We start from the raw sequence: 27,795 nt of genomic DNA, 5'->3' as shown, positions 1-27,795 counted from the left end.
GCTGATGTTTCAGTACGCAAAAGCTTCCTTTCAAGCGACGCTAAATATTCCTTTCGCGCTCGTTTTAGATCGGCAATTAAACTCGACGTTAAGCATGCACGCCTCGCTCATTTCCAACTTTCGTAGGAGATCATCTCCCGTTTTTTCCGCCCCTTTTTTTCGTCATCCGCTATCAACTTCCGACTTTCAACTCCGTAAAAGTGTCGAGACTAGTCTTTGCCTCTCGCGTAATCAAGAAGTACCGAGAGAACGATTCGTCGGATCGCGGTGGTCGGGGTCGGCCGCTTTCGCTGGTGATGATACGCCATTTAACGTCCCAATTAGACGAGTTTACATTTTTAATTGATCGCTTAAGTTCACTCTCGTTACTCCCGTTGCAGCTACCGAGGCAATCAGCTGCACAAACAAACTCCGCTGAATAAAATTGTACGATGGTGCGCGAATGAAATTCATCGTTTGAATCTCTTCTTTTTCTTTCTCTCTTTCTCATTTTCCCTTTTTGCTTTTTACGTCTATCTTCGTCACTGTTTCCCCGATCCCCTTCAGGATATGCTCGTTGCTAAAAAAGTCTTTTTAAAAGCGCTTCATCTCTTTACGTGGATTTACTTTTCCCGGGCTATGAAACGATCGTTTACAGATTGCAAGTTATTTATCGAGGAAACGTACTAATTACAGCCAACTAAAAAATAATTTTCTAATTAGTAAAAAAAATATGATACTTAAAACTATTTTTTAAAAAACTAGAATGCTTTATCCCCCATATCAAATTAAAATGTTTAAATTAAATATTTCATACATCACAAGTTGAAGGTATCATTATCAACCGTATTTTCTTCTCATTTGCTGAACATTCTCTCGGCAACATGCAATGTGCTTGTAAAAGGAACCTTTTAAGAGGCATTTGTCTTTCCCTTGGACAGATCTTTTGTCAAAGTACCATTGTACGTCCCTGCCATTAGCGGCGATTATGCAATAGCTAAACTTATTACGTTGTCCATTAGTTCTAAGCTTCGACTTTACCTCTCAGAAAATCGCTGGATACACGCGTAGTGTAAAGGAGAGAATAGAAAATAGCGGCGCGAAGTAGAGAAGAATGAGAAACCCGATAAAATTACGCTTGGTCACGTTGCCCTACAGAATTACGTGCCGTTCACCGACAAGGATGATGAAAAATTGAGTAAAGCGATTGCTCGATCCGCTTGGCAGTCAAAATTCCACTTCAATTTTTAGCCCTACTGCTTGTCAGGCAGACCTTTCGGGCGAGATTAAGGTCATGAGATCGACACACCCGAAAAATATGCGGGCGAATTGACGTGTAAAACCTCAATATTTCCAGATGTGTTTTTCCATATTTTATAAGAAAAATAAAAATAATAATCACTCGCGCGTTTTCCATATGACAAATAATCAATATTTCGTTGATATGATTTCTTAAACGAGATGTATTATTATGCAATAATTATTGTGTAACTATAAGAGGAAAAGAATATAAATTTTATAATAGCCATTACGACGTAACGTCGTTTATGGCTGTTTTTTTATAGACACAATTTTAACGATATTTATAACGAAGCAATATTTATTATCTGTCACCGGCAAAAAGTATCGTCGTACCAACGCCAAATGACTTTGCAGAAGTCAATTTACGACTATTTGTCTCTCGTCTAAACTGGCAGTTCGTCACCATAAACGGTGTTATTTACTTACGTATCGGACCAATATGTTTCTCCAATATCCTGTGTATTGAAAGTATCGGCGAGTATATGAACAAATCGGTTTCATCGTATGCCATGTTCGTTAAATAAAAACAAGAGGAGAGAAAAAAAGAACGAGAGAGAATGGAGTGTGCATCGAATGCTCTTATTCAGAAAATATTTGTTTACACACGTAGTGTAATATTTCTCGCTCGCTTCCCGTATCGATTGTAACGTTGAACACGAGTATATCAGTTTCGACATGTTGTCGCTTACAACGGTAGAGAATATATACGGGATATATCTTAAGTACTTATAGTAATAAACATTCGCGCGTGACTAGAGAAAAAATAATAAGCTTTTGTAAAAAAGGAAAGAAAGTGCAAACACATAATACTTGAAATAAAGGGACAAAGAGAAAAATGGAGGAGACAAAGCAAAATAAACACAAAGAAATAAGAAGTATAAATGTATTGGCAAAAGTTAAAATATATTCTCGCATTATAACTGATCTGATTAACTTCCTCTTACGCGATTAATTTATTTTTACTAATATATTTTAATATTAAAAATAAAAAAAGGAATCATTTATCGATAGTTAATCTCTAAAGAAATTCGTGAAAAAAACAATATGAATATTTGTTGAGAAACCAACAAGAAACGCGATATTTAAAAGTGTGAAAAGTACAAAATATCCATTAATAGAGAGAGGCAGACACAGAGAAAAAGAGAAAGAAAGATGATAGAGTAAGGTAGAAGAAAACTGCAAAGAATAAAGAAGTCAGATATCGTAGTTGTAAGGAAAATGCAAGTGGTGCAAATGTTAGTTATACACGGAGTATATGAGGAAAAGAGGAAAGAGAAGGAGACCCACCCGAGAATGCACGGAGGGGACCCCGAGAGCTTTTACGATTCGTCAGCTGCAGAGTCTCCTCGAAGTTGCGACGAAACAAGGCTGACTTTCATGACAGCATTATGTACCCGGACGCAATATGCGCATCGGGGAGTTTACGGGCGCGGTAACGCCGGCATATCTTAATGCGCGCTGTAAAATGAACTTCCAAACAATTTCCCGCCGGGTGTATCTAAGTCACGCCCGTTGTGCTTATTTTATTCGAACACTCGAGATATTGCGTTCTGGCGTTTATGAGAATAACGCGCGCGACTCGTTCCGCAATAAAATCGTTATACCGTGTATAGCAGAATCGAACGTATTGAAAAGATTTCGCAGACGTAGGTATCTTGGTTAACTCGATTTATTTTTTTTTTCCCCTTTACGTTTTCTATCGTGTCAATAAAGGGTGCGATAAAATCGCGGGAAATGTCCGTCAACTTGATTTCCGGCCGTATTTCATATATGATTGCGCGAGTTACTCAAATGTCCTCTCTCGTGATCTAGTAATAATTTATTATGACAAAAACATCGCGTAATATTTTGTGAAAATATTTGGAATTATTATAAATGCAACTTATTATAAATGCAATTTGTTTCGCGCGTTTGTCTTTGATGCAATTCTCTTCTCGCGTGTAATGTATTGATTTTATAATGTCATTGATGTTTATAACATGCGGCGTTGATTTAAAAAGTCATATTTGACGACCTGTTGCGTGTGCGCATTGATACGCGAACAAGAGATACGGTAATGCGAGAATAGACGATTTATTCTGTGAATATTGTGTGGATATTTTTGTTAACGCAATTGCATGATCTACTCCACGATGAATGTAAATTAAAAAGAAAAAAAGAAATAAAAGACAATTGAATTCTTGCGAATTATATGACAATATTGCGACATCAAGTTGCATTTCATTTATTATTACCATTTTTTACATAGTACTGCTCTTTCTTAATCTGTTATACTGTAATATTTATTTAATTATTTAATTAATATGTAGTATTTATATAATATATAAATATAAATATTTAATTAATTTTAAATAAGCATTTCAGATTTAATTTATGTCTAGAATAGATAAAAGATATATTAAAATATATGATAACAAAAGAATTTAAATAATTATAAAATATTTTAAAATATATATATGATTGCATTATATAGAAGCTTCTTCTGCAACACATAAAGAATAATAAGATTTCCGCAGAAAAGGGGAGCATTATCAATTAGAAAAAGATTTCAGTCTTTTTAAGTAGTCTAAATTTTAATATTCAAACGCGAAAAATTGTCAGAAAAAAATTACTATTTATATGCTACATACATTGCCTGGCGCGATAAACGCGAGGAAATGTACAAGAAATTTCGATGGCCCGGGACCACCTTGCAACACGGCTAGTAGTTATGGTCCACGATTCGGTCAAACGTAACGGCGGTACTTAGCGTCGACCGTATCTACTTTCTTGTGGGAATTCACGGACTTGGTGGCCGATCCAGGTCGTCTACACCTACCGTTATGTTTTTGCGGCACTCGCGGCGCCCAGATATATGTACGCATTCAATGACTTTCAGATTCGTACGTTTTTGCCGGCATTTGTGTGCTCGCAATAGAGAGCATTATGGAGGGAACGTTGTGAAAATCCCATCCCTTCCCTCCTTCCCGCACGTTGTCTGCGCTTATCTCTTTACATTTATCAACCGAGAAACTTCTTGTCGCGAGTTCGCTACCAGAGTTTTGCAAAGAAACTTTTCATTTTCGATATAGTCATTTTCGTTATAGATTAATTCTGCCAAAGTAAAAGATTTTTATCGATTACATTTTGACATTTTCGAGTCTAGCGCGTGTCTTACTAAAATGATATAAAATATTTTTCTATCAATCTATTTCAATTGATTTTAAAAGATGCCATCACCTGTTCTTGTTTAAACCTGAATAATGTAATATAAATTCATATAATTCGTTTTCATCCTCGATAAAGTATAATAGATAATAATTTAGATGGGAGGAATTGTGTATTCGGTGATATACAAGTGCGCGATTCACACTTCGCGCTGTCATAAATTTAGTAAAGCGTTCAAAACATCCTGTCGAAAAAGAACACCGTCGGATACGCGTGTCGCGAGATGAAAGATGCTCCGATCCTATCCCCAAGAGCTATTGACGAATGAATTCTCAAAGCGAGAAGTGCGAAAGTTTGCCGATGTTTTATCATGGCGCTGTTAAAGAGACGCTGAGTCAAGTAAGAAAAATCGAGTGTTTTACTGATACGAAAATAGATGAGGTAGAGAGCCAAAGGTCTCGTTAAAAACAAGATTTAAAAAGTTTTCCTCCGTAGTTTCGGAGAAAGAAAAGAGAGTTAAAAAATTCAAGAAAATTTCATTAACAGTTACAACAATTATTGCTGAAAATAATGCAGTAATAAAAATAGATAATATCTTTGAGAGGCTATTTTTAAGTAACAACTTATCGGTAATTTGGAATTACAGTGTGTAATTATTTTATTCCGGGAATATATCTCGTTGTTGACGCTTAAATTAATTTATATCGCTAAATGTGTCACTGTCTTCAATATATACTTTTGTCTCAATTAATTATGAAATTTTTGCGCAGTAATGCATTCTTTCGAAATAATATAAATTTGTCAAATTAGCATTGCGAGAAAGATTGCATTATAATTTTTTCAATGTGACTCTAAATGTCTAGATTTTAATCTGCCAATTTATTCATTGTCAAAAAATCGCTGACCTAATCATTTATCTATTCACGCGAGACGATCAAATAAAGATTCTGCAAATTCGCTTTGACATATCCAACCAGATTACAACGTGCAAGTCTGCGATATTCTCTCGCGATTATCACGTTTGACTTCGGTGTCTGTCTTAAGGAACATATTCCTTCCGCGCCATTACGCGATACGATCAGTCAATGCAAGTCGTATATTTTCCAACATTTTTGCGGCTTGTTAATCTTCTCAATGATGAGTTAAGAAGCGTCCTCGCCGACGAGGAAAGTCACGCAAGATTTCTTCCTCGAACACATTTTCTTGCAAAACTGCGCGGTCTCTTTCTTTTTCCTGAATTTTTCTCGCGATATCCATTACGGGGGTCCGCGAGTGGATGCGACATAATTTTTTTACCGCGCCGTAACACGCAATAAAATATTCCTTACGTGGAATTTCTTATCTGTGAGAAGATACTCACAGCGTCGGATTTAATAACGTCTCGCCGTCTCTCGTCCTTGGTGAAATCTCGCGGGAAACGCCGCGTTTATGCGCTCGGTCTCACAAAGAACGCTCCTCGGAGTCTCGTGACTCCAAAGCGAGATTCGATAGAGAGAACAGGACGGAAATGTCGAGGAAGAAAAGTTTAGACCTGCAATATATAATGCCCGCAATGTCCGGATCAAGTAATATTTTAATAACGATGTGGTTGCAATGATAAACGATTCGCATTAACAAATAAGCTTGGATAAAGTCTCGCTGGGATTTCACATTCAAAGTCCTGAATTGAATCTGAATTTGAAAAAAATTTCTAGAGAAATGTCGCGTGCAGAATAATATATATATATAAATATATATATATATTTTTTTTAAAGATCGACCGACTTATTATTCCTTTGACAATGCTTGAAAACAATTTTCTTTGACATTTTACAATCTTTCTTATTTACTCAAAGAGATCAACGATGCAAAACCTGAAGAATACTTCATTACATAAAAGAAAACAAAGCGTTATATAAGTTATACAAAAGCGTTATAAGTTAGAGAAATTGAAATATTTCAGAGATAGTATAAAAAGGCTTTTTAAAGAGTTTATCGTTTGACAAGTTTGGAATCGATTTTGTGCCGAACATCGTGATTCATGTGCATCAATGAATGTTGAATCTTCTCAAGAATGAAGCTATTTTATCGCGGTATCTCTGACTCGGAGTATATCAAAGAATATTTTCTCTCAGATATCGAATTATAAATCTCACGTTCGTTAATAATAGCGGAGAATAGAGAAGAAAATAAACAAAAATCGCGAAGGGTAGCGATATTGAGAACTATGCTGCTTCGAATGTTTTCCGAGAGACGGAAGTGGGTTAATGGTTAGCTCTCGTGAAAATTATCATAGAGTTTCTAATTGCAGTCATATTGGCGCGAGTCCAACGTCACGAGTCGCCTCATGATACGCCAAAATGACGATTGTGCTCGATTATATGTTGAACAAATATATGTAAGAACAGAGAGAGAGGTAGGCGAAACTCAATTTAACGTCCGCTTCGCGAAATTACATGCGAAAATCTCGAAACACGATATTACGAATGTTTGGTTTTATTATAAGTTCGTATTACAGGTAGAATTAGCATTATGTCGGATTGTTATCGCGATGGTTCAAATTTAACCACAAATTTCTACGGCAGAAATGCGAGCCGATACGCTTCATTACTAATTGCTACTTCTCGATTAATGCATCTCTATGTATCGTTCGGCCGTATATATATGTATGCATATTCTCTCGCGGTTGCAATCCACGGCTGTAGATACTGATACCTTTTTAATCAATCTCATATTCCCCCTGGCTCGACCACGTACACGAGCTGCAGTGTAATTCAGTTGGATGTGCAACGAGCTTAAAGGCTAACTGGGTCAGTACGTGCAGACAAAGATGACGCCGATTTAGAGAAAATGTTAGAGAATGGCGAACACAGACACGTGAATGTTACCGTAAAGTTTGTCTTAGCCTTTTCGCGAATGTGTGTATGCGTGTGTAAATAATAAATGAAGTAGAACAGAAAATACACACACATACACAATACGAGATATAGTCCTTTTAGATTCGCAACAAGCAATCATTAGCGCAATTCAATAAAGTTTCACAATACACAATAAGTAAGACAAACATGTAAGTAAAACATAATTTTCAAACGTATTTGTTTCTAAAATGTTTTAACAATTAAAAAACATAATTTTAAAATTATCCTATTTTGTTTGGCACATAAGTTATCAGAGAACCATATAAAGTAATATGTATATATGCACCGATATCTATTAAATTATAGATGATTAAATTATAGTTTCGCTTCTCTTCGCAAATTGATGTTTGTGCGAGTGTATACCTGTGGCAATTTCCGGCAATACGCCAGTGAATACGCGCGGATTAAGAGGGAGCGAAATTCGCGCATGGCGCTGCTCTTTGACGAGTGGTCGTCAAAGGGTTGGGCGCAAAGGGAGGAGAAGGTTCGCAGTTCTCTCCCGTTGGGCCTTCGTAAGCCCTTAGACATCGCGCTTTGTGCGCCGTTCTAACGTTCATATCCACCGTCATGCACTCTGCGAATATCCTATTCGGAGAATTTACGTTCAGCCGCCGGTTCGTGCCTCTTTCTCGCCTATATGCAATCTGTGCTGCACCTGTGCTAAATTACGCCGAAGATTATGCAACGAAAGCGATTTAAGTCGCAAGTGTATACGGGAAGATTGATTTAATTATGCATCTCGTCACACAAAGATCGATGCGATAAAATTGAATAATTTAAAATTATTTCGTTGAATTTTATTAACAAATATTTTCTAAATATACATATATGAAAACGAGTTTATTCTAATGAAATAACAGTCAATAGCTCTAGAGTATTTTAGCTACCAAATATAAATATCGCTGTTATATATTTTTTTATATAATAAATAATTATATAAAATAAATTATATAAAAAATATTTATATTCTTTCTTATATTTTTGAAGTCATAATAATAAAGGCATAATCAAGCATTTTCTTAAATCTCTTTCGTGTTAGTTAATGGTGGCAGAATCTTTATCGATTAGTCTTTTTCGCGAATCTAGATGCGAATCTTGCTTTTAATGTTCCAGAACGTAATAGAGATGTTGAGTTTACCTCGTCGACTCCAGCGGGACGTAATTCTGCGCGCGAGCTGGCGTTTGATAAAAAGTGTCATTTAGTGAACTGCGCGGTGGCGTTTATAAACTCAGTCTCGCATCTTGCCAAGATTCGCACAATGACGTTCGCGAACACACATTCATCCCTCCCGGAAGTTCTTCTACCGGAAATCACTACGTCGGAAAATGCTACGTCGCAACCCTGCCTCATTCCGTGACAATCATTCGCGATATCACCGACCTGTCACGTAGTAACAAATTGCCGAGTTATGATTTATCGCCTTACCGAATGAATGTCGTAATGATTATGATTCGCGCGAATCTTGCGACTTGTAATAATTAATTGTGACGATATTGTTTACGCGAATTGACGCGCAGTTGAGCAAGAAATAGCGTCGATTATTTTTCCATCAAAGGATTTAACGTTCGGATAAATATCGCAGTTGCACTTGCTTTTTTCAGCATCAAAAGTTTATTTATATTATAATAAAAGCTGATGTATGCAGCAATACGCACGCATTTAAAACAAATCCAGATACTAAATCGTGACGCGATAATCACGACGCTGGTCGAAAACTAATATGTACGTTGACATAATTGCGCCTAATTAATTTCACTCGCGGATGAATCTCTCTCGCGTGTGCGTTGCATTGACTATTAGTAAAGTAAATAAACCTGAATACGGCGTGGAAGTTCCGCGTGCATAATGACAAACGGCAACAGCTTATCGCTAATCCTATGCGTGCGCGCGGTTGAGTAAATTACCTAATAGTATTTATCTTTCTGCGATTCTATTAAATAATGCAACAGAGGAGAGAGTGAGAGCGAGAAATCGCTTTATTCAAATGCATTGTGCATTTGATTCATTAAAACACATGTAAATACGATATCTTAAATCTCAAGTACATAAAATTGTACGCCTGTCCAATTAATAATAAAATAAAAAATTATAAGCTACATTATATAAGTATGAATTAGACAATTTTAATTAATAATCACAGAAACGTATAAAAAAATAGTGAATGACCAAATAAAGAAATAATTTATTTAATACTGTAAAGAAATATTCTTTTTGTTTCTCAAGATTTTCAACTGTGCATAAAATTAATATATTGAACTTTTATGAATCAGTTAGTAATCGAAACTGAATGAGTAAAATAGAACACATTCACGGCGAAATCTAATATTTTCAGTTTGCACCCTAGGGTAACAAATAATTATCCTAGCGTGATGTTTATAACGAGAAAGTAAACGTCCGTCATTGTCGTTTTACAAGTTTCGCAATTTAGAATCGCGGTACGATATATTCAGAAATAATTTGCTCGTTATCGCTGGATATAAAACTGTGCGCGCGCGTTAATAATTACTCGCATAATTACGACGATGTTTCGCGAGGACCGTCGAGGCCCTCGCCCCCCCCCCCCCGATTTAATCGCCGTTTATATTATTTATAGCGCGCCATTATATATAGTTTCTGTGGTGAATTGCGTCGCTGCGTGATTGCGTGCAACAAATCTCGCGGCACATTGACTCAAACATGAGTGATTTGAAACGAGGATTTCGCGTCGGACCGTTCGCGGTTTCCGACGCGTGTTTTCCACGTAAATCTCCACATAATGCGAATGTTTAAATCACATTCGTAATCATCGGTGCGACGGTCATTACGAACACGACTGTTCGTACAAATAATGGTTGGCTCGTTATCTAAAAGCCGCTTGCGTGACTTTAATTTTTCTCGTCGACAATAATTAACCAACGTGCATAAAGAATTATGAGTATAGAAGAAAAACTCGTATTCTCCAATTATTTTCGATATTATATGTTAATATAGCTTATTTTGTATGTGTATATGTGTGTATTATATCTCTCATTCTCCATTATTTCTACAATTCGCTAAAAATTTGATAAATAAAATTATTATCATAAAGAAAATTATCATTAATTCATTCTAAAAATAATTAGATTTGTAATTAAAAGTAATATACACAAATAGACTATTTATTGTATGCATTATTTCCCTAAATCTTAGTCGTTTTTTTGTTGAGATTATAATGCCCGCGGTAAATTACGATAAGTTGAAAGTAATTATACTTTTGACAAGAAATAGAAACTTAACTTCAAATTTAATTTAATTTTTTTGCGGAGATATGTCAAGAATACGAAAAATTAAAAATGATATCGATTCGCAGCTTATTATAAAAATGTTTCTTATAAACTTTAACTATTTAAATTTTGATTATTTTTGTTATTTGATGTGATTTTCAAATCCTAATCATTAAGCGCATATTAGTAACGTAAATGATATAATAAACATATTTTAATAAAATAATAAATTTTTAGTTCTTCCTATATAATATTTTATTAATAATTAATTAAAAGATTATAATGTTGAATGATGATGTGAGTCTATCAGGTATGCACAATTATTTGTACTATATACTTTGTACTATAAACAGAACTTTTCCTTTCGTGAAGTTTCGTTCATGACAGCTTCGGCTTTATGCCGTAAAACGTCAATCGCAGTTAAAGCGTGCTCGCGTTGGTTGATTAACACTCGAAACGAATTCCTGCGCAATTTTTTTGCCAAAACCGTACCGAGAGTTTTTCGGTTTTTTTGGGAGGCGCGCGCGAGCGGGGAACGAGAACTTATACGCGGAAATTGCCATGGGCACGTAACGAAATTTGTCAGGAGATGAGATTTTCAGCGAGGGCAGTTATGTACGCAGCGAGAATAAATGGCGGCTCGGTGGAAAACGAGTTCTCCGTGGCTGCTAACAATAAAGAGAAAGAGAGAGAAAGAGAAAGAGAGACAGAGAAAAGAAAGGTAGGCAGAGCCCTGTCCGTTCGCGGAGATATTCCCGAGTAAGTTCTTAAATTTCCGCCGGCGGATGACAAGGCGTTCGTGAGCGCAGAATACGAAAAGAATCGCGTTCTCTCCTTTTTTTCATTTTTTTCTCTCTTTGGTTTCAGCTTTCGTTTAAATTCCAATCGGATTTGCGCAATGACCGGATGGTAATTAATGCTGATCTGCAATAATTAGCGGCGGAAGGATACTATGAAAATACGCGTCGATATGAGCGAAGAAAAAGAAATTGTGTATGTGTCCTCTTGGGAAAATCTCTGATTCGATTAAATACATTTTTACGGAAAAATTGCTTACATAAAACAGTTATGCTCTATTCAAAAAAGAATTGCGAATAAAATAATATATATATGAAGAGTTTCTTAAATGAATATTACATTCGTCTAATTATATTTTCATGCAACGAAATTATTTCATCATTTCGTCGTATGTCTGACTTAATCTATACTTAATTCCTTGAATGCGTAATAAGTATAATTTACAGTGTATCTTATACTTTTATATATACATATATATATAATATATATATAAAAAATATATATATATAAGTATAAGATACACTGTAAATTATACTCATTACGCATTCAAGGAGTTAAGTTTAGATTAAGTCAGACATACGACGAAGAGATAATTTCGTTGCATAAAAATAATTAGGCGAAATTCTTTATATCTATATAATATATATATATATATATATATATATATATATATATAAAAGTATAAGATACACTGGAAATTATACTCATTACGCATTCAAGGAGTTAAGTTTAGATTAAGTCAGACATACGACGAAATGATGAGATAATTTCGTTGCACGAAAATAATTAGGCGAAATTCCTTATATCTATATAATATATACAATATGTATGTATAAGATACATTGTAAATTATACTCATTACGCATTCAAGGAGTTCAGTATAGATTAAGTCAGACATAGGACGAAATGATGAGATAATTTCGTTGCATGAAAATAATTAGGCGAGAAATTCTTTATATATATATATAATATATATATATATATATATATATATATATATATATATACATTGGCGGATCCTGGGGGGGGGGGGGGTATTAAACCTCCCCTTTGCAAATTAAAAGAAACAGTTTTATTACAGATATATACAGATTGTACATATGTATATATTCAATGTCTTTTTACTTTATCATTATTTATTATGCGCTTTGAGACAGGTTCTTTCCAACGCACTTAAAAGAAAGCATATACAAAATGTAGAATATATTAAAACTTTCGCTACTTTCATTTATGGCGAATAAAAAATGCTAACAACGCAATAAAGACAAGTAAGTTAGAAAAACAGATTTTGAGAAAGTAGGAAAATTAATTAATACCATTTATATACATACATAAAAAACCGTAAAAAATAAAATTTTAAAGATTAAAAAAAATATATTAAATTTGTTTTTTATATTTTATAGTTTTTTTTCTACTTTTCCTGGAATTAAAGTCGATATATATTTCGTAGTCATGGCGCGCATAAGAATTAAAGATACTTATAACTTCTGATGATTTTTTTTTTACGAAACTTTGATACAACAGAACTCATTAATCGGAGTGGAAATCGAGCGCGCTTTAAATCGTGCGCTGAAATGACCCTCTGATAATTACTAATGGTACTTCAGATAGTACTTAAAATTTTATTAAAAGACTACTTTGTTACATCGATTAAAGAAAAGAGCAACGGAAGAATTAAAATGCTCCATTTCATGTTTGTTTTTTTTTTTACGGAAACACTCGATGCTTCGTACGTGTTTTATTTCAATATTTTTAATAAGCTTCTAAAATTAATTATTATAGTAAAATGAACGGATGTAAACCGCTGCGGTTATAACTACGCTGCGTATATGATACATTATGCAAGAGGTTATAAGAAACGACAACGTAGTTTTTACGGTATAGGGTGTCCATTAATAAAATTCTTATAAAAGAACGTATCATCATCATTATATGTCAACGTCATTTCAACAACGTGAAATGCACACAAAAATGCATCCGCTTTCTCTTTCAGAGAAAATTTCGCGTATAAGCGCTATTTCGAAATTTAATGACATAGACGATAAACTCGGGAAATAAACGAACGCTCAGGACACAGTAAAGAAAATTTTTTTTTATATATTTTGAAGTTGTACAAAGAAAAAAAAATTTTTTTTTTAAATTTATTAGCTCATTTTTCTTGTTACTGTCATTAATTGTATATGAATCTTTTTTTTTTTGTAAATTCGCCAGCAGTACTTGCGCACAATTGATATTAGCAGAGGTATTTATATTTAAAAATAAGAGAATTTATCTTCGCGCTGTATAATGGAGATGTTGCGAAGAAGGAAACGAAATTTACTTCATATTTTCATATCAAGCCGACTTTATTCTTTGTTTAAGAACTCTCGCGGTAGAGCGTCGCCATCATCAACAAAGACGTCGCATTGTTATGCAAAATGTAAATACCGTGTACACTCAAAAAAAGATCGCACGTACTTTAACGTCGTCAAGACATAGTCTTCTCGGATTATTAATTGAAGAATTTTTTTCCAGGTCACTGCACGGTCGACCGAATGGGTGAGATAATAATTATTATATATTTTAGCCTAGATTTTGTTATGCGCGTGCTTATTATGCTTGAAGGGAGAAAAAATAGAGGAGAATGTAGGAATTTGTGTGCACGAACGTATCGTACCATTCAAGAAGACTCCGTTCGCCTAAAACTGCGCGCTGTCTCGCGCAATTTGCCTCATGAATGTGCAAGCGGCGAAGTGTTTGATCCGCTTAAAACGGGAATTCTCGTATTCTTTTTTCTCCTTCGCAAAAACGACTCCTGCTATTTCGTTCAAGGATGACAGAATGTCAATAATGAAAAATCGAATGGCAGAGAGGGAGCTTTATAAATTGATCAGTGTCCTACAAAATAAATGTTTGTAACGATATGTACTGTGTACCGTGCTATGTGTATGCTAATATTGTATCGATGCTAAATTATGAGATAGCGATGATGTGACAAAAAATAAATATATTTATTTAAAATATTTCGAAATTTTTAGGTAAAGTTTTTCATTGATGTCGATCGAATATCCTTTAATTAAAATGATCGTTAATTAATTACCCATTCGTAACCTTACACGAGAGATACTCCTTTACGATGTTATCTTTGAAGAAAGTTTCGATTTACGTAAGTAATACGATACTGCAAGACTTTTTGCCAATTGAGAATTTAACACGTCGCGTTAGGTAAAAAAAATCGAGGTCAATATCGAAGTGCGAAATTATCGATGCATGAGAAAAAAGATTATTCAAATTATTAAATGGCAGCCTTAAAATTCCATAAATCACTCCCCATTAGCGAAATGACTTTTATTTTATTATCGCGATAATAAAATCAGTGCATTATATATATCTCGGGAACATTTTTTCGATTTAAAATCTGCGTCATTAAATTAAATCTCTCCCTTACTAATAAAATATTCTGTTTGTATATCATCGAGCACTACATTTTATTAAGACCATATATATTTTTCAAAAACCGGAAATATATATTTTTCGATCCGAGAGAAAGCAGGAAACTGCATTGCTGGAAACAATGCCATACTCGATTCGTTTACTTAAGTTACTTATTTATTTGCTTTGTGCTTGGCTTTATTTATTTCATAGTGTATCTCTCTCTCTTTTGCTGCGATAGGAAATTCCCTGAACTGAAAGCGCACACATTTTCTGATTAAGAGAAGGAGCGAGGGTGGCGATATGCTATCCGATATGATATTTTATTTCGGCGCCTTTTCAAACATCGATTTCAGATAGAACAGAGCTCTTTTTTTTCCTCGCATGCAGCGAAATGCTTTTAGCTTCGCGGAAGACGCGTTTAGCGATTCGCCGATAGAAGACGATGTTCTCAATTTCCTTGAAAGTCAGAGATTGCGAGTCCGATATTCTTACAAGAAAGACAAAGAAAAAGAGAGAAAAGAGACAAAATTATTAAAGAGAGAGAAAAGAGAGAAAGAGGCCTTGTCTTACCGCAGCACTTCACGAGAGACTTTCTTCTATTATCGCATCGATTGCAACTTTGCGTTGTATTCTGCGTAGTAACTCGCAGAAACCAATGCAAAAATAAGATCTGTCTGGAATATCTCTTTCGCGACCCATTTTCCATTAACTCTTTAAATGAAATTTTTCTTCAAACTTTTCGACGCGAGAGAGATAAGATAGATAACGTCGAAAATTTCATTCTGTCACGAGACATTTCCAAATACACACACAATCGCTTGTCTCTAGGAAAAAAAAAAAGAGAGAAACTGACTTAAAATGCATCTGCCGTTGGAAAACGCACGTTATAAATAACGATAAACGACAATGCCAGTAAATATACATTTCAGCGTTAATGCTTCGGAATCGTTCAAAGAAATAGTAAAAACCGTATCGGAGGTAAGCGTTAGAGCAAATACTCTTGTGTACGTATATCTCCTCGCGTTTTCCCTCCCGATGCTTCGTAGTCGGGACAATTTCCTTCAGCTAAGAGACATTTCAACGTCGCTTTGCGAAATGCCGCTCGTCTTTGTCGCTGATTACTCTTTGTGCCATTTCCGACACCTTACGGAATAATAATCGATCGTTGATCGACGGTATATATACAGAACGCACGTATAGACATCGCAAAATTTCTGCTCCTTTGTCGCAATTTTTATGCTGATCCGTCAATGGATGGGGCTTGTCGGCCGCTTTGCATGTTACACGGCGGTATTTCTTCTTGCATCCCTCCAACCCCTACCTCTCAACCCCATCCGGCCTCTCTTGACATTTCCCAACTGTGAGTGAGGTGCACTTGACTATGATGAGGCCGGCTTTATGTTACAGCTCTGGCATAAAGGCATCTGCGAGGCGTGACTAGGTTCCACAATGTCTCCAACGACTCGGTTTGTACTTGCGAATACTCGCGTGTGATGAACTCGACGGAGATTTAAACTTCTGCGGACACGCCACACCTCGCTGCACACGTGACACATCGAATTATCGTCGATGTAGTCGATTTGTAGCCGATCTTTTCTCTCTCGGCGAAAATTTTCGAACGAAATGACGGTCATCAGTCGTTGCCTGACGACTGAAGGAAGATCGCGCGCATAATGTAGTGACAAATATATGTACATGAATGCTTTCATCGCTTTAATCTTCTATACATGGAAAAAGCCTGTTTATTACAAAGAAATTGGCTTCATGTCGCCCTTATATCTTAAAGCAGCCACCAGGGACGTGACTGGATTTTATGATGTTGAACGACTCGGGTCAACTTACACTAGGCAATTTAAACTTCCGTGTTATGTAGCACGATGCACCGCAAAATAATATCGCGTTTCGTAACAAACAACCGAGTACCAGTTAACTCAAAGTTTATGTTATTTCAATTTCGCACAGTAATTTCACATCGAAATTTTCAGAGAAATTTTATATAAAGCGTTTGGTGTAAAATCTTATTCAATAAAATATGCGATAAAATATTGAAAAATATTACCGAGATTTGAGAGATTTACAAGAGTAAAAAAAAATATTTTCAAATAAGAGCGTAAGCCATTTTTTTAAAAGCCGAACACGAGAAAGTTTCATAAAGCACATAAAATAATAATGGAAATAAATAAAGAAAAGATATAATATCAAAAATAATGAAGAAAAATAAGATATATATTTTTGAAAGATCCTTTACCGCGACGCGAGCAACACCGAAAAGAGGGAATTTATATCCTGAAGGTGGACTTTTCATGCGGTACTTATATCATAAGGCGCATTTGGGGGCGTGACCGGATTTTATGGCGGTAAACGACGTGGGTTAAATTACAACACCGATGAAATACGAAAATACGTTGCATGCTGCGATCGAGTTACTGTGCAATAAATAAGTTGCTGTGGGATACACACATACATATGCACATAAAAAATAAAAAAAAAAACTAATTCCTTCTGGCAGCATGCTTTTTTTCACGAGTTTGCTTCTAATTACCGCTTTCAGACTGTTTTAATCCTATATATCACGATTATTGTTAGCAAACTTTTTCTTTCAAGGAAAATTAGCCGTTGACTTTGTTAATGACTTGTTGACAAGCAATTTGTGATGCAAACAATTTTCTTACTACATTATACACGCTTTGCGTTACAAATTTTATTAAGGATTATTGTGAGAAATATATATGCACCGAAGAAGAACGCGTACATTATTTTTTTTTATTCTAGTTAGATTTTCCGATTGTTTAAAATATATTGAACGATTTGTTCTTTAATATTTCGATGTCACGCGAAAATCTTCGAATTCTTGTATATGATCGACTTTTAACGCGAAATCAAATTTCGGAGCTACTCACGAAAATAAATGCGATCGGCGGGAAATCGGTGGTGCGAGTAAACGCAATTTGACGATTCGATGCCCGCTCGCACATATAAAGTATATGCACGTAGTATATCTTTGCGTAGCCAAGTGCACCGAATGCAGTCACCTGCTATCGACGTAGCGGATAGCTATGCTACCCTCGGTTTCACTAAAACTATCGTCTGCTCCTTCTCCGGTCTTCTTGCGATTTTGGAGCGGAAGTATTTCAGAATATCAAAGTTTCAACCAGTCACGTCGGAGTGCCGTTCATTTCACGGTATGAAGAATAGATCGATCTGGCGGAGCAGCCCGAGAACTTTTGTCTAAGATTTTTGTAACGTGACGCGATGACGAACGATCTCTTCTCCATATCAATATCGCGCAATATTCAGGATTAATTTGAGAGAGAGAGAGAGAGAGAGAGAGAAATAAGAAATTTTTGCGTTACTATTAGCTATCCTAAATCTAAAATCAAGTCTTTGATGAAAAGCGCGCGTTCGATATATTAATGTTATTATCTTTAGTATCTAATAATTTTAGAAAAAAAGTTTTGAGCTATTTATTAAGAGTTTAAGTATATATATTTAATATAGTTTATGCGATAATTAATTTTTATCATCACGTTAAAATATGATTACATATAAAGAATATAAAAATATATATAAACTACAATTTAACATTAATTAGTCAACATAATTTTCTTTTTTTACGATTTAGCCAAAAATAATTATACTTCAATATACTTCAAGAATACAGATGCTACGACTTTCAGACGAAATGATCGCTTAGTATTCTAAGGTTAAGGGGATTGTATAACTATACAAGCGCATACATATAACATACGGTGCCAAGAACTCGAGTCTCTCTCTATCTGGGTCAAAATCCCAGTGCGGCACTCTCCGGGAAATTTCTCGGCCGCTTTATAAATACTAATTCGTCCCACGGTAGAGCCGTGTATGAGTAACACCGTGTGCACAAGTATTATTGTACATGCAAACGTATCTCCTTCGACACTCCCGTGATGACGAGAGTCAGCCGGTCACGAAACTGAACCACGTGAAGCTACGCTAATTCCTGCCTGCGCGTTCCTGCGGACAGCACGTCACTCGCTTCCTCGACACGTCTCTACTCTCTCATCCGTTCATCGAGACAGAGTTCCGGCAACTTAGTTTGCGGCAGCACCTTTGTACGAGACGAGAACGGCGAATCAACTACTACTACTACTACTCGCCGCGCCCCTTCGCACCCTTTCATGTCCACCATCGTGGAACAGGATTTTAGCAAAGCTAAGTCCCCGACAATATGATCCCTGACCTATATGTAGCTCTTGTCGATATATACGCGTGCTACGCTGAGCCAACAATGTCGAAGAGCCAACTTTGGCTTATTTGTATCCTGCTTGAAACAAAGATATTTTGCGTTCCTAAAGTTAAGAAAACAGTAGCGATAAATTTATTAAGAAATTTCAATAAAAATGTATTGCATTTTATTGTATCGCGTAACTTTGTTAGAATTAAGTTTACTTCATTATGTACATACACGTCCAAACTCTTATTAAAAGCTCGTAATTAAAAAAGAAAAAGTATAAGGAAAATTGACAAAGATTTTACAGATTATTGTCATATAGATAGTTTTTCGCCTCTATGACTAATCCTTTTCGAACAATTGTCAACGATTATTGCTTCTCACGAAATGGACTTCACGTCATGTACTTCGGCGATGGCAATCGTTTAATCAACTCGCTGCGTTTTCGAAGCGGTTCGGAAAAATTTTCGGGGCAAACCTCCACCGATACAATCAGCTGATGGCCGCATATCGTGTGTACGCGCGTTTGACCGACGAGACCTATTGTGTGCATGTTGAGGCCGGTCGAACAAATTTGTTCTCGCACGGCCTGGCGTTTGTGTCGATGTCCGAATTCTCTTATACGTTGACCCTATTTTCTACCCCCTCCTCCTCTCTTTCTCTCGCTCCTTTTTTTAAATTCACATAGCACCAGAGCGATTCATCGAATGTTCGCGACACAATACTGAACAACGAAACCCGCGTATCCGCGTACAAAACAGCTCAGTATTTAGCACTACGAGCTAGACGAGGAACATTCGCGGACTCGCGGATTGCTGTGTTTTGTCGAGAATTATACGAGGATTGCTAAACGCGTCCCTCCCTCCTCTTCCCTCCGTGTTTCGGGATATACGAGAATGCGGTGCGAATAAAAGCCGCGTAAACAGAGCCGTTTCCGCGTCGCGACGATCTCAATTTCTACGCTCGACGGCAAATATTGGAGCCCGATACCCCGGCACGTGCTGTGCGTGTCAAAACGCGCGTGCGCATTCAATTAAAATCCGCTGCTTGGCACGAGGGTGCGAACGTCCCCCTTTTTTCGCATGCGACCGCAATGTTTGAGCTCGCCCACCGCTTGTCGATACGAGTCGTGAGACATGTGCGCGCGAATTTGCTTACATGATATAAATTTAAAATTTAAAAACTTTAATATCCGCGATCTTTAATAAATTTATATCGAGCGATAATTATTAATTTTTAAATAATTTGAGTTACATACTCGGTGTCGGTTTTCGATGTCAAGCAATCAAACTTCAAACGAATGAGATCTCGAACTTTCTTGTACTTCGGTGTCACGAGGTTTCGCGTCAGATCAATTTTGGTAAGTCAAATCGTCAGGGTATGAAGTTGAATCAAGTGTAAAGTTCAGTTTAACTATATATATGTATATCCAAAATGTATTTCGTGATGAACACTGTGGAATCCCCAGGTAAGTAATATACAGGAGAGCGAGAATATTTGCGAAGAACAAAACTCGCTTGTGGCGAGCAAGCGGAACGAACAGCCGGAATTTCCCCAGCAGATGTTCTCGCGAGTTAATAAAAGCCCAATTCGCGTACGCGAAAGTATCCGAATTTCGGCACGGCAGGGTTATACTGACTCAATCGTGGGCCCTCTCGAACAAGAAAATTGTAAGAACTCTCGGCTGTACAACGTGGAACGGGCGGGCGAAGTCGACGAAACTTCTTGCTCCCCGATAATTTCGCGGTAGAGTATTAACGACTGGTAAGTCGATAAGATGGCTTATGAAGGGAAGAAAGAATTTTCGGATACTCTTCTATTATCTCTCATTCTCTCTCTCTTTCCTCAACCGTTATTATTTCAGTCTTTCCATTATGCTCTGAGAAACAGTTTACAACAAATGAACTAAGTACATACACACGCAAAAGCGTTTACGCACACATGAATCAACCGCTTTAGATCACCCGCACATAGAGAGAAAGAGACCTGTTTACCGTGTTCGCAGTATTCCTCGAGCGGAAAACCTAAGCTCTGTTTATAGCCGACCTTACGCAGGAGGGAAAATCTAATAATAGGAGGAAGAAATGTCGGATTAATTCTGAAGAGTTGCCGGCTATCGCTAGACAGTTTCATTACTCGCGTCTCTTCTCTGTGTGTATCCGTCGTCTTTTTCTCCTTCTTTTTAACAATAGCGAAATATTCCGTACGTTGTATCCGACAAGAGAGATTAATAAACGTGAAGTAAAAATGTAGAGGAGATTAAGTGACTCGATCGTAACAATTTCAACATTTTGCTCTAATTGTTACAAAACCCCATATCTTTCGAAATTATCGCGTATCTTATTTATTACATACAACGTTTACTCTATCATGTTCGAAAAGATAATATAAAACTTATCGTGATCTTATATATAAATGTTATTAAGTTTATCAATATCGATTAGTAAATTATTTACAATAATTGCAGCATATTATTTATAGCAGTCCTTCTCGAGAATCTTGAATTAAAATGATATCGAATTAAAATAGTTTGATGCACGTCGTGAGCAAATTATTTAAGATCGCGTGTATCGAAACTTCATCAAGATTTTGTCTTTTCAATCTCGAACGTCTCGAATTCGAGAGTTCTGAACCGAGGCGCGAATTCCGCGCTGATGCATACCGATTCAAAGTGATCAGTCGCAAATTCCGTTTACGAGTGTAACGGTGCAAAGTCATTTGCCAAGATTCGACGCGCGCCATTGTCCGATTTGAAATTCCGGACATTATCCCGCGGGCCACTGTCGGAATTTCACGGTATCGTCGTCGAGTTTCCGGCGTGCACGCCCGATCTTCGCCAGCGTAACTAATTCGGAGAAGAATTCTACCGAGCTGTGCCAATGCTTCCTAAGGAAACTCGGGCGTGCCGATTGTCTCACGGCACAATGGTATCCGGAAGTTTCGTCGATTGTCCGTCGCCGTTTTGTCCCGTTTCCTCGACGTCTCGTCATTCGGAGTTTTCGCGTGTAAAAGAATCGGAATAATTACAGAAAACATCGAAATATATATAAAAGAACTTATAGATGTTCTCTTATATTTCTTTTATATTTCGATATTTTCTGTAATTATTCTGTGATTCTATATACATATACTATATGTAAAAGATATGTAATATATATTGAAGAAAACGAAATAAATGAATGACAAATATCTACGTAATACAGATATTGCGTTGAGCGATTGAGATATTTTAGCGATATATGAAATATTGATATTTTCTTTTCTCACACATTTTACTGAAAAACATTTTGCGCAGATAAATTTCATTGCCTTTTAGTAAGAACGAGGTATATATCGTATTTTACGAATGTAAATATCGCGAATGTAAATCTATTTATTAGCATTAATAAGTACTTGTGACAAAAAAATATGTACTATATATTTTAAAACACGACGTTTCTTTCTCCGTGCGAAAATGAGAATAAATAAATAGCTGTACTATGATCATACACCCAACAATATTAATATTCTATATCAATATGTCGAAAAATTATCTATGCTTTTACGATTTTACGTGCAACGCATAATTTTAAAATACATACGCGATTCGAACAATGCATATTTCTTTTAATATCGCATTCTGCATTCGATGATGCGTTTTTCTCTTCCGGCTTTGTAAAATCCGCAATTTTTATTCTTATGAAAAGTGTGCTTCGAAAATAGCCGTCCTCGCATAAATAAAGAATACACCATTTTCTCGTGTCCTCCGCGAAAGAGAAATATTATTTGATATAAATGGAAAATACAAAAAAAAAGTTACATAGGAAAAACGCGCGAGAGTAAAACAATATAACGTTTGCTCTTTCTCTTTTTCTCCCCACCCCCCTCTCTCTCTGGTTGATCAAATTCTTGTCTTATTTCTACCACAACTTTTGAAATTGTTAATGCAACAGTAGTTGCTTTTTTAATATTTTTTAAAACACATTTATTTTTATACATATTACAGTCAGCGTTATAACTTCTCTAAAAAAATTAATTCTTTACTTATGTGCTTATAATATTGAAATAAATATGTTGTATGTGATACCTATATATAAATATAATCGTGTATTTTATTGAAATGTAGAATAATTTTATATAATAGAATTAAATTTTCACCAGAATATTAATAATAAATTCAAAGATCTATTTTACATATTTTACATGTTCCTGCATCCATATCTCGCTTTTGTTTTAAACTCCGTAATTAAATCTAGATGATTAAAGCTCTCGGTAGAATTTCAATCGAGTTATCTCGCTCAAAAATGTGGTAATAAAAATTATATGTACGCTGGTCTCGTTTTACGCCAGACGAAGCATCGTTCCGAGATTCTCGCCATCTCATATTTTTCCTCGCAATTGATCAGTTCGCGTAGCCGATGCGCGACGAAGATCGTCGGCGCGATTTGTCGCGAATGCAACGGTCCGGGAAAAGTCCATTTCGCTTCGAAAGCCGCGTTTAAGAGCGAAATGTCTGTCGAAATGGCGGCCGGGGTCGGAAATCGAAGCTTGATTGTCGTGGCCGGACAATATGCCATCGTAGAAGCATCCTTGTGGAGAAATGGCGAAATGGCTGCCGTTCTCACTTCCGCGCCGTAGTTTAGGCGCAATGCCTTCAAGTCGGTGTTAATGCTTTTAACTGATTCCGCATATGCGATGCGATAAATGTTTTTAGATGTTGCGAATAATATATAACACGTTGAATAGTGCGATGGAATAATCACAATCGCACAATTGGAACACTTTTATTTCTTTAGATATTCATATCAAATCGATTTACGATTTTAAATCTTCTCTGTCATTTTTTTCATTCAATTATATTGTCAATTATCTCAAAATATTATTAATTTAATAAATAATTATAATTTAAAAGATTCATATATTCAAATAATCGTGACATCGTTAATGCTTGTTTTCTATAATATAACATATGCATAGTATTCTATATAATTATTTAAATAATTTATGATTTTGTTAATGATATGTTTTAACTAATACTTTTTTACAAATAATTTTTTGAAGTTAATAAAAGTAATAAAATACAAAAAAGAAAATATTTTATCAATATAATGTATTTTAATATCCGTTTACTGTATGTCTGACTAATGCTGCGTTTTACTACTGATAATAATCAGATAATAATATAGAAAAAAATTCATATATTCAAATAATCTTGATTTCATTAATGCTTGTTCTCTATAATATAACGATTGTAAAAACATAATTTATAGAAATATTTTAAACATATTTATATTATTTATAATTTTATTAATGACATGTTTTAACTAATACTTTTTTACAAATAATTTTTTGAAGTTAATAAAAGTAATAAAATACAAAAAAGAAAATATTTCATCAATATAATGTATTTTAATATCCGTTTACTGTATGTCTGACTAATGCTGCGTTTTACTACTGATAATAATCGGATAATAATATAGAAAAAAATTCATATATTCAAATAATCTTGATTTCATTAATGCTTGTTCTCTATAATATAACGGTTGTAAAAACATAATTTATAGAAATATTTTAAACATATTTATATTATTTATAATTTTATTAATGACATGTTTTAACTAATACTGTTTCACAAATAATTTTTTGAAATTATAAAAAGCATTAAAATACAAAAAAGAAAATATTTCATCAATGTATTTTAATATCCGTTTACTGTATGTCTGACTAATGCTGCGTTTTACTACTGATACTAATCAGATAATATAGAAAAAAAATTCATATATTCAAATAATCTTGATTTCATTAATGCTTGTTTTCTATAATATAACGGTTGTAAAAACATAATTTATAGAAATATTTTAAACATATTTATATTATTTATAATTTTATTAATGACATGTTTTAACTAATACTGTTTCACAAATAATTTTTTGAAATTATAAAAAGCATTAAAATACAAAAAAGAAAATATTTCATCAATGTATTTTAATATCCGTTTACTGTATGTCTGACTAATGCTGCGTTTTACTACTGATACTAATCAGATAATATAGAAAAAAAATTCATATATTCAAATAATCTTGATTTCATTAATGCTTGTTTTCTATAATATAACGGTTGTAAAAACATAATTTATAGAAATATTTTAAACATATTTATATTATTTATGATTTTATTAATGGCATGTTTTAACTAATACTGTTTCACAAATAATTTTTTGAAATTATAAAAAGCATTAAAATACAAAAAAGAAAATATTTCATCAATGTATCTGAATATTCGTTTACTAAATGTCTGACTAATGCTGCGTTTTACTACTGATACTAATCAGATAATATAGAAAAAAAATTCATATATTCAAATAATCTTGATTTCATTAATGCTTGTTTTCTATAATATAACGGTTGTAAAAACATAATTTATAGAAATATTTTAAACATATTTATATTATTTATAATTTTATTAATGACATGTTTTAACTAATACTTTTTTACAAATAATTTTTTGAAGTTAATAAAAGTAATAAAATACAAAAAAGAAAATATTTCATCAATATAATGTATTTTAGTATCCGTTTACTGTATGTCTGACTAATGCTGCGTTTTACTACTGATAATAATCAGATAATAATATAGAAAAAAATTCATATATTCAAATAATCTTGATTTCATTAATGCTTGTTCTCTATAATATAACGGTTGTAAAAACATAATTTATAGAAATATTTTAAACATATTTATATTATTTATAATTTTATTAATGACATGTTTTAACTAATACTGTTTCACAAATAATTTTTTGAAATTATAAAAAGCATTAAAATACAAAAAAGAAAATATTTCATCAATGTATCTGAATATTCGTTTACTAAATGTCTGACTAATGCTGCGTTTTACTACTGATACTAATCAGATAATATAGAAAAAAAATTCATATATTCAAATAATCTTGATTTCATTAATACTTGTTTTCTATAATATAACGGTTGTAAAAACATAATTTATAGAAATATTTTAAACATATTTATATTATTTATAATTTTATTAATGACATGTTTTAACTAATACTTTTTTACAAATAATTTTTTGAAGTTAATAAAAGTAATAAAATACAAAAAAGAAAATATTTCATCAATATAATGTATTTTAGTATCCGTTTACTGTATGTCTGACTAATGCTGCGTTTTACTACTGATAATAATCAGATAATAATATAGAAAAAAATTCATATATTCAAATAATCTTGATTTCATTAATGCTTGTTCTCTATAATATAACGGTTGTAAAAACATAATTTATAGAAATATTTTAAACATATTTATATTATTTATAATTTTATTAATGACATGTTTTAACTAATACTGTTTCACAAATAATTTTTTGAAATTATAAAAAGCATTAAAATACAAAAAAGAAAATATTTCATCAATGTATCTGAATATTCGTTTACTGAATGTCTGACTAATGCTGCGTTTTACTACTGATACTAATCAGATAATATAGAAAAAAAATTCATATATTCAAATAATCTTGATTTCATTAATGCTTGTTTTCTATAATATAACGGTTGTAAAAACATAATTTATAGAAATATTTTAAACATATTTATATTATTTATAATTTTATTAATGACATGTTTTAACTAATACTGTTTCACAAATAATTTTTTGAAATTATAAAAAGCATTAAAATACAAAAAAGAAAATATTTCATCAATGTATTTTAATATCCGTTTACTGTATGTCTGACTAATGCTGCCTGCGTTTTACTACTGATACTAATCAGATAATATAGAAAAAAAATTCATATATTCAAATAATCTTGATTTCATTAATGCTTGTTTTCTATAATATAACGGTTGTAAAAACATAATTTATAGAAATATTTTAAACATATTTATATTATTTATGATTTTATTAATGACATGTTTTAACTAATACTGTTTCACAAATAATTTTTTGAAATTATAAAAAGCATTAAAATACAAAAAAGAAAATATTTCATCAATGTATCTGAATATTCGTTTACTGAATGTCTGACTAATGCTGCGTTTTACTACTGAAAATATGCGCAACTATCGTTCGATGTCACTCGCATTCGCGATTAAAATCGCAACTCTTGTAGAAAATATTCTCATCTTCTTGCTAAGCAGGTTGCAAGTTCGTCCCGGATATTAAGCAGCGCTATCATCCGAAGCGTGCAGCCTCGTAAAACTTGTTATTAAAAATTCGCCAGGGTTTTCCGCGGTATCGTAAGCCTTTCTTCGTTTTCTTATTAAGACGGCAACTCGGTCGTTAATAATCCTTACCTCACGGTTATTGCCGAAGCGTGACAATACAAGTCGCGTTAAACTTAAATTCGCTCGGCAAAACGAGTTCGGGGAAAATAACAGCAAATTAAGGTCCTTTGATGCGGTTTTGGAAGATGGTTCAGGAAGTGGAGGAGTTACAGGCGGATACGCGGTGAAGTCCGCGACCGGGAAAAAGTTTGTCGCCAAAGTTTTCGACACGAGAAGTTATCTGCTACAAGATATTACGGTCATGCAGTTGGTATTGCCGAGCTTTACGGGAAAGATATTTTTTTTCGTCCTCGAGGTTCGTGCATTTTTCAGGCGAGACCGTCGGAGAAATCGCGATCTTCAAAGTGCTTCAAAACTTGGTCACGACTGACAGGTATAAAGTGCGCTCATTAATAAGTGACATTGATCCTGCTGAGGCTGGAAAATGAACGAGCGGTAAGGTATACGGCGTTCTTCAACGATGGCGATATATAGCTACGTAATGCCGAAGCTACAATGCGCCAGTCACCGAGAATTTTACAAACACTA

The 27,795-nt window shown here is 34.3% G+C and overlaps 1 protein-coding gene and 1 long non-coding RNA gene across 2 annotated transcripts in view; one reads left to right on the top strand and one right to left on the bottom strand.

Annotated features, from left to right (window-relative positions):
• Positions 1-18,250, top strand: part of LOC145934934 (uncharacterized) — an 89,464-nt gene extending 71,214 nt beyond the window's left edge. Inside the window, exons 3-4 of the long non-coding RNA XR_014425133.1 lie at positions 13,881-13,904; positions 16,188-18,250. This is a non-coding gene — a long non-coding RNA (uncharacterized LOC145934934). The remainder of the gene's footprint in view (positions 1-13,880; positions 13,905-16,187) is intronic.
• Dpr1 (defective proboscis extension response 1) overlaps positions 1-27,795 on the bottom strand; it is a 322,483-nt gene that overhangs the window by 46,784 nt on the left and 247,904 nt on the right. The window lies entirely within an intron of this gene.

Source organism: Prenolepis imparis, unplaced genomic scaffold, assembly GCF_030444845.1.
Source record: "Prenolepis imparis isolate NDT839.2.m4 unplaced genomic scaffold, iyPreImpa1.0 SCAF_4, whole genome shotgun sequence".
Lineage (NCBI taxonomy): Eukaryota > Metazoa > Arthropoda > Insecta > Hymenoptera > Formicidae > Prenolepis > Prenolepis imparis.
Note: the sequence above shows the minus strand (reverse complement) of the source record. Positions and strands in the feature narration are given on the sequence as shown.